We start from the raw sequence: 9,538 nt of genomic DNA on the forward strand, positions 1-9,538 counted from the left end.
TTTTTTTTATCCCGGCGTTGTGCCTCAGGAGGCGGAGGAGTGAGTCACTGGGGCGTTGTGTTAATGGAAAATGTTTTTCAGGCAGAGGGAGATAACATGGGAGTGCCCGGCTGAAATCTCGCTTGGAAACAAGATAAGAATCGTGGGTCTGTTTCTAAGCGGTATATGATTCTTAAACAATTTTCAGAGGTTGTGTTCTTTTCCTTTGCTTGGTGGGTTTTTTTGTTGTTATTGTTTTGGTTTTGGGGGTTTTTTGTGGGTTTTTTCCATGTTTGTTATTTTGGCTTTTCTTTTTCTCCCAGAATAGGCAGAGGACTTTTTTTCCCCGTCCTTTTTTTAATCATCTCTGTTCTGCTGAAAGAAAATTGCATTAGATATTAATCATCTACCATTCAGAGCTGGACTTTGACACAGCAGTAACTGCAGGACTCTATTGGTAACCATTTTGAAATTTGAGGGTAAAATTAGGCTAGCATTAGGTTTAAAACACTTCAGTTTTTTTTTGTTTGTTTGTTTCATAATTGCAATTTTGCTCTATTTTGCATATTTGGCAAAATAAGTTTCCATTAGTGTATATTTAGTAGAGAAGGAAGAGAATATGTGGGCCGAGAGAAGGGAATTGATTTGTAAAAGGTTCTGATTGGGCCATTTGAAAATCCTGAGGGAGAGGCCTCCTGGGTTTCATTTTTGCCCTTGAACACAGGGTGTGAAGAGGGAGCATTTCTTTTCAAGAGCAATGTTCATATTTCCTTCTCAGGCACTTCAGTATTTATGTTCTGCTTCTCTTGGAAGTTGCATGTTTTGGTTTTGTTGGGTTTATTTCTTACTTCCCACCCCCAGCCCTGCTGATGTTTTAAAAATCATTTGAAAAACATATAGTTTAACAGTTTTCAAGCAAGACACAGGTAGGTTGTATTCTAGTGTGAAGTGTTTGTTTTGTTTTTTCTATCATGTTCCTCACTAGACACTCGTTAAGCTCAGTATTGTAATCCATTAAGTTCATAATTTTCTAGCCATGTTTCCTCCTTGAGACAGCTCATGTAATGACCTGGCTTTCCTTGTACAGAGATTTTAAAATATTGTGTCATTCTCTATGCCACCAACAGGATTTTCATGATGGGTTTAAGTATATTTTTGTTAGTACAGAAGATTTGATGAGTTCTGTATGCTAACTCCTCTTTTTCTTCAGCTAAATTATGCCTGGAATGTTTTCATACAATTCCTGCATATCTGAGTTTCTCCTGGCCAGTCATTCACAACTAATGGAGAAAGGCAATATGTTCTTCTAACTTGGGTAACTGCTTGTAATAAATGCACACATTTTCTGTCTGCAAACCACAGTTAAATGAAAGGCTATTTCAATATATAAAAGGTTTTTATATATTGAAATAGAAGAGAGAAATGTATTAGATGACCTCTTTGAATATGGGACAAATGGGGGTTGAAAGTGGTGGGTTTTTTTGAAAGCACAGTATTTTATTTCATTGAAGATGTGGAGCTTCCCTTCCCAAATATAATTTCATCTATCCAGCCAACCTAAAATCTTAAAAAGGAGGAAGGCTTTAGATTTAAGAACAGTGCATCACAGATGCTTTTGATCATGAAATAAACATTTAATATCATATGACCCTAATTTACTTTTGAACTTTAGGTCCACACAAAATATATCCTTATGCTGTAAAGTACTAACCATAGCAAGGTAGGGCAATCTCTCTGATTGCTTGCTCCCAAGTAAATGTTACTTGATTTGTAGTTATCCAATAGCTTCTTGTTTTCCCATAGAGCAGGGAGAGATAATGTGCAAGACAATATTAAAAGAAGCAAACAAAAAAAACCTCCCAAACCAAAATGAAACTATGCTCAGTTGCAGAAACATTCAGAAGGATTCTGAGAATCAAATTTTAAGAAAGTGATGTTATAAAAGAACATTTACTATCAGGCTTTGTCTTAGTAACCACAGAGTGCCAGAAAAAGTCCTTGGATATTCATTTCCTTCCAAAAATCTTATTCACATTGATTTGGTCTTGTTTTTTGGTTTGGTTTTGAGGCCTTTTGTTTGGGTTTTTTAGTTTGTTTTATAAAAAGACTGTCTATGCTTGATTTTTGTCCAGTGACCTGAGTCGTAGAGGAAGATCTGATTTTAATTTTTTTTGTTTGTTTCATGAGAATTTGCTTTAGTCTAGAAATTTTATTGATAATGTAGGCAAGCTAGAGTGTTTACCTAGACCAAATGTGAATGGAAATTAATTAATTACCTAATAACAATGCTATCCCCACGATGCTCCAGGCTCTTCCTTGTAAAACTTAAATGAACTTTTCTATCACAGTTAAGCTTTTACAATTCTTTTATTAAATTGCTCTCAAATTCCTTCACTCAAATTTTTAGTTTCTCTAGTGTCTTTCTGCAATCTTAAATAGCAAACCAAAATAAAATACAGTTGGAACATCTTACAAGTCTGGTTTTATTCTATGTAAAAAATTTGAATAATACTATTACTAATTTACTTTTCCGAAACCTAGATCTGCTTAGACACCAAAAGTACTTTTTAAAGAATAAGTTACTGATTATTTCTCTAAAATACATAGAACAAGATCAGTTTAGACTTTGATAAACCTGTAAGAAATTCGCTTTTCTCTGTTCAGACGATTTTGAAGGCATTGATGCTGACGCTCAGGACGTTTGTGTGGAAGTGGAAGCCAATTGCAGCTTCTAAAGCTGTAGAAACACGGCGGCAGCAAACTGCGTCTGTTTGCAGGTCGCAGAAATGCTTTGAGTCTGTATATGTATATATATATAAAGTATAGGTGTCGGATATAATATATCTGATACCAACAGGAAAGCAGATTGCCGAGAGCCCGACCCTTGTGTGCCTTTCCCTTTGCCTCTGTGACACCGCTGTCGTTCCCGTGGCACAGCTCAGGGAAGCGGAGGCTCCATCGCTCCGGAGCGCTCCCCCGGGGCCGTATCCCGGCTCGGCTCGCGCCCCCCCCCCCGGCCCCCTCCGCGCCCCCGAATCCTTTTGCTTTCCTTAATCCGCAGCCGGTGACGATGGATCCGCTGGAGGACACCGCGATGAGTGACGAGCATCCCGCCCTGCCTGCTGGTAAAACCAGCCCGTGTTTTGAAATCTTTTAGTGCTCCTTTCGTCAACCTGTACTCTGTGTTTTTTGACTGCCGTTTATTTATGCCGTGGCTGCTGCCTGGCCTAAGGGGGAAAATAACCCAACAACCAAAAAAACAACAAAAAATGAGACACTAAAAAAACCACCACAAAACCAAAACAACTCAAGCAGCAGTTGGGATGTTCCAGCTTGCTCTGTTAGAAAATATTATTTTGGTTCTGCAGGCTTCAAAGCTGAGAGAGCAATGGTCCATCCTGCATGATAAAATACTTCTATCAGGAGCATCAGGATCATTGCATCCTTCCCCTCCCCTCGCCCATTCCGTCCTAGAAGAGCCAATTTATGGCTGCAGGTACAGAAACAACCCTGCCATAGTAACGGGGCTGATGCAAACAAACCTTTTTTCCTCCCCAGGAGGCACCTCTGCGTATCACATCTTGGAGAGGTTGATTGTTCCAGGCCTCTGCACTCTGCATACAAATGATACCTCTCTTTTCAAATAGAAAGCAAGTCCTCTTCCTGTAGAAGCTACAGGTTTTTCCTGTCGTGGAGTCCCTCTACAGCCTTCGCAAGTATTTTCTGAGAGAATCATGAGAGTACCAGCACAAACCAGGGTGCTAGCAACCTGGAAGCCCAGGGAAAAAGCAAAAAAGCATTAGTTAAGCACTTGAATAGGAGCTTTTTTGAGGGTAAGTTTTTTGTTTGTTGGTTTGGTTTTGTGTTTTGGCCAGGGTTGGGAGGGAGGAAAGGGTAGAATCAGTTTTTTGTTTGAGACTGCTGTTTTTTGGGGAGGGGATTTGTTTTTGCTTTTGGTTTTTTACCTTACAGAAAAACCAAACTTGATCCTAAGGACACACATGTAATTAAATGGATCAGTTTATGAACTATTTACCACCAGTGTTAGGGTTTGTGCAAGCAGCTGTGTAATCCAGAATTGATTCCTCTGAGGAGAGGGATAGCACAGATTTCTTTTTTCTACACATCATCTTTCTCTCTACTCTCTGGTTTGAAAAAAGCCTATAGAGTAAAGATCGAGTCACTTTTAAAAACTGCCTATGAAATTTAGACAGCATTTCTGATATCAGTAACCCTTTGGTTTTAACTAATTTTATGATTAGATTAGACTTCACTAAGTTTGATAGATTTAACCAGTGACCTCCTAGGTAATAAGGATTAGAGAGAACATCTTCAGTCAGTGGTCATTGTTCTGAAGGTGTCCTAGTATGCTTAGTAGAAAAGCCATTTTAAGCATTAAATCAGCGTTATCACTTTTCTCAGAAATTTCTTTGCCTCTTGCAATAGTTTATTGATTTAGAGGCCAGAAATGTGCACACTGTGCTGGGTGGCACTATTTCACACAATGGTACAAAGATACAAAGATACAAAATCCTGTTTTATTCTCTGTTCCTTTTCTGGTGATCTAGACATTAAAGTAATTTTCATTGTAGTGCTTCTGAGTGTTGAACATATTCATTTAATTTATGTATGGTTTTCAAATGTGGGAAGATTTTTTTTCATTAGGTGCAGAAAAGGTGGAAAATGGTGGTGAGACAGTTCTGAAGAGTGAGTTAGGAATCAGGCACAAGAGGAGGATAGGCAGTGAAATTGGAAACTGTAGTTGGAAAAAAGTAAATAAATGAAAATTCTGAAGTCTACTGTTATTTAATGATACCCAAAACACCTAGAGAGCTGATGATATTAATGCTATACAGATCATGGCAAGTTTCCTGTTGCATATCAGGAAAACAAAGACTTATTTTGTTCTTCAGAAAAAGGACGGATGGATTTGCCATTTGAGCAAATCATTATGATCCAGAAGTCCAAGTCCACATCTACAGGCAGTGAAGTTCCCATTAGTTTCTAATCCCCAGTGTGTGTGTAGACAGCAGATTGCCAAAGGACCTTGTAGCCACAAGGAGTTCATACAGAATAGAATGAGCAGTGGATAGTGTTAATAAGATCAATATTTAATTACTATACTTACATAGAAAAATGAACAAGAGTGAAAAATGTTATTGCCTTGCAATATGTAAGCACCATAGGTAAAACCCACATATATTATTAAAATGTGATTTTGAATGCTCTGTGGGGACTCCACTGTGGGGGACAGGAGCTGCCATGATCCATGCCAGAGATGGACTCCACTGTGGGGGGACAGGAGCTGCCATGATCCATGCTGCTGCTGGAGGAGTGCAGCTCTGGGTGTATCAGCTCTGGCCTTGGGCACACACTTGCAGGTAACTGTGGTAGCCTGATGCACAGCCAGGAGGAAATCCTGCTCTTCCCTGGGCAGACAGACAGACAGACAGACAGACAGACACATACCACAACACAGTCCCTGACCCAGGCTCATCAGATTAGCCCAGGTGAATGAGAAGGAAAATTAGGACAGAGCTGACCGAACTTCAGAGAGTCTGGCAGTAATTTAGGTGTACACTGAGGTGTGAAATGTGTGATTCTCCTATATTGTGTGAGGATAACCACAGGGGCTGTGCAGAGATTGACAGTCTGGAGTCTCCATGTCAGTAGTGTGCACAAAGCCTCAATTTTGCTTGAGCTGCAACTTTCAAAAATATTTTCTTTTCCTCTCAGTGGAATTAGACAAGTTCTGTAATATCTAGTCATGTTGATCATCACTCTCAGCAAAAATCCATCACTATTTTTAGCTGGGCTTGTGTATTTCATATGATAGTGCTCTGGGATGCTCACCTCCCTAGGAAGATGATGCAAAAAAAGATTATTCCTTTCCCTCACAAATGTTTCAGCTAAATAAAGTAACACTATCATAAGCTTTTGCTTTAGGAGATAAACCAAATCTGTATCTCTGATTTCCAGTATTTCCATCTGGATACTTTTAGCTGATTTAAAAAAAACATACCACAGAGAGCTTCTAAGTTAATATTAATTCTCCTAAGGATGTAAAAATACACGTGCTGGCAGATCCACTGAGAGATCAGTAACTCCTTCAGCTCAGCTAACAACTTTGCTGAAAAGAAAAGAAGATCATTAAAGAGAAAACAAAATTGAAAATCACATTGTTTCAACAGCCTCTTCAAGGGGATGGTTGTCTTTTGGGATGGGCAGGAGTGTTGGGATGAATGTCAGGATGAGAGATTGAAAGCAGATGCAGAGGGGAAGAGAAGTGCTGAATTGCTGGCACTCCTAGAATGGGCAAAGAACTGGAGTCACTTTCTCAGTCATTCCTGCCATCCCCAACCTGTCCTGCACTGCAGCGTGCCCTGACTGCCTGCCCACACCACAGGACACAGCTCAGGCTGTTCCAGCTAATGCTGCCTGATCTGGAAAAGATTTTGCCCATGGTCTTATCCTATTGTCCTGATTAACAGGAAAAGATGATAGATAGACAGACAGACAGACAGATAGATAGATAGATGCAAATTTGTAATGCATATACTCAGCTGTTGGTTCTGAGTGAAAAAATAACACGTGTAGATGAACCATCAGGAGTGAAGGATGAACATTGGCCATTTACATGAGACTGGCCATAAAATAAAAGATGTCATATAGGAAATGAAGTGTTATTTCAGAATTCAGTGAATTCTGATTGCTTAGAACTCCTTTTTTCTTTTTCATAACATTGAAATGTTTGAGTTCCTGTGAACAGGTTGTTTGCTCCTCCTTTCGGTTTTATTTTGTCTATTTTCAGAATTGTCCTAATACTACGATACTTCACACACTTACTTTATACCCACAGATGCTGGCAAGAAGTTTAGAAAAGTAACACACAAATATAGCATGTTAAAATAAAAACAAGAAAATTAATCTACATGGTGTGGAAAAGATAAATTTGGGTAAGCATTGCATGGACAACTGAATTGAATTATAGAATATTTCCTCAAATAACCCAAGCACACTGTAATGCATCAATCTATTATATGTACTTGTATATTGCTGTCATATCTACAAGAATTCTATGTAAAATTTGCCATAATAAAAATTTACTCTCAATAATCTGTGGGGTTTATTCCTTTGAAGCTAAGGTATTGCTTAGGAACAAATTACGCTGAGACCTGTTGTAGTTCTTCAGAGTTTTTCTTAAGAAAGCTTAGAAAGTTATGGTCCCTGGATAATGATAAAAAGTTGACTATTTGAGATGGTCTAATACAGACAAGATCAAGAAAATATGACTCCAAAATAAGCAAAGGCTTATTAATGTTAATATAAATATTAACTGCACAATAAGCACCACACAAAGAGATCTAGTGAACTAAAAAGCATCAAGAAATGGATTCTAAAAGAGATTGCAACTTTTGACAAAATGCCAATTAACACCGGGCAAGGGAGGTGAACTGGGCATTCTGCAAGGCAGAATAACTATGCTCATTAAAACACGTAAATAAAATTAAATTCTTTAATTGAGTAATTTGCAAGAATATCAGCACCTATACATTTGAAATGAAATTAAAGAAAAGCTACAAAGAAGATGTACCAAAAAAAAACTGATTAAAAATCAAATGTGCCACATGACAAGGGAAAAGTAATTCTTACAGGAGTCCTGAAGAGACCAAAATAGGTCATCTGAATATAGATAAAATAGAGAGAAAGCCATACTCAGCACTGCCAAGGAAAGGGTATGTGATACCAAATACTGAGAGCAGTAATAGGCAGGGAAGAATATGTTTTATAGTCATGCAGAAGTTTTACTGAGTTCTCTATTGTGTTCTATCTATGTTGTAACCCATAAATGCAGTGATAGCAGGGGAAAGACTGCATATAAATATTTGGGTTTTTTTCCTTGAGTAAGTGTAATGATAAATACTGTGCAAAAACAGGGATTCTGAATGTGTTGGTTTTGGCTGGGTGGGTTGGAGTTAATTTTCTTCACAGTGGTTTGTATGGGGCTATGTTTAGCATTTGTGCTGATCACCAGGTTGATAATATAGTGATGTTTCTGTTGTTGCTGAGCAGGGCTCAGACAGAGCCAAGGCCTTTTGTGCTTTCCATGCTGCCACAACAGGCAAGGAAGTTGGGGATGCCTGTGAGATTTTGAGAAGACACAGCCAGGACAGGTAATGCCAGCTGCCCAAAGGGATATTCCAGACCTTATCACTTGATGCTCAGAATATAAAGCTGGGGGGAGGAAGGAGGAAGGGCAAGGCATTTGAAGTGATGGCATTTATCTTCCCAGATAAGCATTACAGTGATCAGGCCTTGCTCTCCCATAGATGGCTGGACACCCACCTGCCCATGGGAAGTGGTCAGTTAATTCTTTGGTTTGGTTTTCTTCTATGTGAGTGCAGATTTTGCTTTCCCTATTAAACTGTCTTCATCTCAGCCCATGAGTTTTCTTTTACCCTTTTGATTCTCTCCCCCGTCCCACTGGTGGAGGAATGAGCAAGTGCCTGCAAGGCTCTTGGTTGCTTCTACACCAACAGGAAGAGTTTCATCTGCCCTACAAGCATCACCAATGTTGATATGCAAAGATAAATATGTGTTTCCCATACCTGTAGAACAAATAATTTTATATTAATAGGTATAAACAGATGTAAACACTGCCTGGTACCTGCAAATGAAAATACGTATCAGGGTGGTGGCCCAGCATAACCTGTATTAAATAACACATACAAAAGGTCTCACAGAGAGAGAAAAGACCCCATTGTCATCTCCCCTGAGAAAGAGAACTTTTGAGAAAAGGTGGTGAAAAAGGACAAACAAAACCAACAAAACAGTGATGGCTGAAATGTAAAAATGTGCAAAATTACCAAGCAAAACCTTTTAACATTCAAGAAGCATTGTATAGTAAGAGGCATCCATTGAAAAAAGGGAAAAGAGGGGGAGGATCAAACAAACTGAGAAACAGTTGACCAGCAAAAAACCCCCAAACCTGTGCACTGCACACAGGCAAAATTAACATGAGGATAACTCCTGCCAAGAAAGATGGTATATAGCCACTGTGTGGGATAGCATTTATTTGACAATACAGAACAAAATAAAAATACCTCGAATATATATTCATAGTAAATTTAAATAATAACTCAGAAAAAGTAAAAGTAGGTGTGTACAGGCAAAGCTTGAAGCCTTTTAGGAGTCACTGCAGCAGAACGGACTCATGCAGCCAACAGACAACCCAGCACAAAATAACACCTCCAGACCACTTTTTGTGTTCAAAAAGTAATAAATCGTGAAGAAAGAATTACAAAGAATTACAAAAATAATGCTTTATTACGTTTCAATAAAGAATAGGACCATGAAAATTATCCAACACTTACAACATCTTTAAAAGCACAGACATAATGAAGATTTTTTTCATGGGTACATCAGTAAGAGACACGAATCAGTTCTTTGATTGCTCGCCAGTCCCATAAACACAACAAAGCCACGTGATTATTAAGTCAGAGATGTGGGGCACGGAACACTTCCCTACAAGGCACAAAAAAAAAAAAAAAAAAAAAAA

General features: G+C 38.7%; 1 protein-coding gene across 1 annotated transcript in view; it reads right to left on the reverse strand.

The window, feature by feature from the left end:
• LOC102036135 (histone H3-like) overlaps window positions 1–9,538 on the reverse strand; it is a 24,370-nt gene that overhangs the window by 12,685 nt on the left and 2,147 nt on the right. The window lies entirely within an intron of this gene.

This window comes from Geospiza fortis, unplaced genomic scaffold, assembly GCF_000277835.1.
Source record: "Geospiza fortis unplaced genomic scaffold, GeoFor_1.0 scaffold186, whole genome shotgun sequence".
In the NCBI taxonomy this organism is placed as follows: Eukaryota; Metazoa; Chordata; class Aves; order Passeriformes; family Thraupidae; genus Geospiza; species Geospiza fortis.